We start from the raw sequence: 3132 nt of genomic DNA, 5'->3' as shown, positions 1-3132 counted from the left end.
ACCAAAGATCTGTACATAACACACGAAAGCGCTTGGTATATGGTTTATATTTTCACCTTTCCAGTGGCTGTCTACACACACACACACACACACACACACACACACACACACACACACACACACACACACACACACACACACACACACACACACAAGATCTGTACATAATACACGAAAGCGCTTGGTATATGGTTTATATTTTCACCTTTCCAGTAGTTGTCCGAAGACACACACACATGCACGCACACACACACACATATATAATATATAATATATATATATATATATATATATATATATATATATATATATTATATATTATATATTTATTTTTTTTTTTTTTTTACCTGTGGTAATATGTGATAACCGAATTATGTGGTAAAGTGTGATATTTAAAAATATATAACCATACAGCAGATTATATATATATATATATATATATATATATATATATATATATATATATATATATATATATATATATATATATATATATATATATATATATATATATATATATATATATATATATATATATATATATATATATATATATATATATATATATATATAATTGGTATGGTTATGTCATAACTAAACTACTTACTCTTTATGAGCAACGTTTACGCCTTTACGTAACAAATAACTCACAAATAACCAAACCCAGCCAAAACACAGCAAACAAAAACTGCATCCAAACTAATGGAAGGACATTTCACCGAGAACAAAGCAAGACTTTTTTTTTTTATAGAGGCTGGTGCTTCCTGAAAAACAGAAATTTCCCACAGAAAGTTTTTGTGACCATCTCCTCTTCTTTCCTTGGCTCTTGTGAGTTTCCTTCTCGTACCAGAGGAAGTTCCATTAATTCAGTCGCATCTGAAAAGAATTCGTTTTGGCAAATCCTGAAACGACAGGGAGAAAAATTGGATATGGAACATTGATTCCAAAGTGCCGTCATCAGAGTGAAAATGATTCTCTGCGAATATCCTCTCAGTTCCTCCGGCTGGTTTATGCACAGGGGTTCTTTCATGACTCAGCTGTAGAGCCCTGAGTGTGGCAATGACTGCCGCGTTTGTTTTTGTCCTCAGCCATCCCCTGTTAGAGAGAAGGGGTCTGGCGTTGATTGAAAACATATTTACATACGTACACGCACAAACACACATTTTTGCGAACAAAAGCATCTATTATTTGTCTCTGCAAGTAATAATTTGGTTCCTCTACCGGGAGGTAGATCAGGATTGAGTGCCTATCATTTCCAAGGACACATTTTTGAGGTTTCTAGGAACGACTCCCCTTCCCATTATGCACTTTAATCTACTCCATTCTTCTTCTTCTTTCTCTTGTGCATCCCGTGATAGATGGGGAATGTTTCCGACTGATCCTAGGCGTTCATACCGGGGCCGAGAGCTGAACAGCACAGTCTTTCATTCGATTCACTCAGTTTAGCAAATCGATCTTGTACGACAACAGTACTTCTAGTTCATGTTGATGTTACCTTATGAATCATTACCTCAGATAAAGAGATTGCGCATTTGTATCGGTTTGTACGCTTGTGTATGTTTGAATGGTTCACGCAAAAATGTACCCTTAGATTTTTTTGCGATGATTTTAGAAATAAAGTAGGACACGGGATTAAAGATTAGGAGAGACAGAAATGCAACTTTTTTAGGGAAGAGGCTTTTATCACGGGAAGTCTGATCAGTCTTGTTTCAAGTATTCTAGGCTTCAAGAAATCGTAATTTTGTGCACTGTTACTGTAGATTTATAAATTAAGAATGATTAACTTTATATATTTAATTCTATGCAAAGTTGCTGTTTATTTTTTAAATTAAGAATTATTAACTTTATATTTGTAATTCCATGCAAAGTTACCGTAGATGTTTAAATGAAGAATTATTGACTTGATGTTTACAAAGAAAGTATAACTAAAGGATATATCATCTACTGACCAGTAAAATTTCTTTTCATTCGCAACGACTACGAGTTTCTGTTCGATGATAATAACAGCTCACAGAAATTTGGCTCAGGCGATGGCACTCGCCCTCTGAGAGTTTTTTTTTTTTTTGCGTGGTTAAACTACAGAGCCACGAGAAGGTTTCCATAATTAAGCAAACCCGTTCAAAATCGAAATGAAATTGATATAATGAGACATGTAAACAAACCCTGAAACGCTATTGAATAAAAGAAATAGCTCTATTAATCAGATTCCAGAAATGAGAGTGATGAATTACTTAATAAAACACTAAACAAAATTCACAGTTCTTTCTAAAAAAAAAAAAAAAAAAATTGAGCAATTGAATAACTCGATCACTTTATTGAAATGTCTGAGTAAATTGTGTACTTTACAGTACCAAACAGAAACCCCAATTTCAAACATAACCATAAGCGAACGTTTGGGAAATGCCTGCATTCTTTTTTACCTGTTACATATTTTCCGAGAATTCGAAGATCGTTGTGTTCCAAAGATATGATCTGATGCTTGTTTTCTCTTAAATTAATGGTAATTTCTGTTCAGACGAATTGTCTTAGCAAGCCTTCATGGTATCATAAGAAAGGAAAGACAGCTGGACTCGGAATGAAGATTTCACAATGAAGTTCCTCTCCTCCGAATTAGGTAATACCCAATTGACTTCCAGTTATTGCTTCAGTATTTTAGGTTCTCAATCGCTAATAGTCACGTATACAAAAAAAAAAAAGCAGCTGGAAACTTCCTTTGTGTTATGCAGAACTAATTTGTGCGTACATGAATCATTGATGTCATTTAAAATTTAAAAATGAAGATTTCGTTGGGAGATTAGAGTCAATTCATGTTAGCTACTGTGATCACTCACTGTGATTGCTAAAGTCTCGAGACAACAAATTTGGTTACTTTTCCACACGTCTTGCATTTAGATTGAAACCCCTGTCTTTGTCTGCGTATCCGGGTTGCTCTAAAAGCATATTTATTTTAGAAATCGTCGTTGTTGTATCATAGACGAAGAAATGACAGCAGAATTATTTTTGCAATAACTCTGCTGTCATATTTGTACAAAAATGCCCTTCGAGATTTCTTATATGGTAAAAAATATATATATATATAACAAGACAATAAAAAAGTAACTAGACTTGGACCTTATGTTGCAGGTTTCTTTT

This window comes from Macrobrachium rosenbergii, chromosome 7 (assembly GCF_040412425.1).
Source record: "Macrobrachium rosenbergii isolate ZJJX-2024 chromosome 7, ASM4041242v1, whole genome shotgun sequence".
Lineage (NCBI taxonomy): Eukaryota > Metazoa > Arthropoda > Malacostraca > Decapoda > Palaemonidae > Macrobrachium > Macrobrachium rosenbergii.
The sequence above is the reverse complement of the archived record's forward strand: the minus strand, read 5'-3'. Positions refer to the sequence as shown.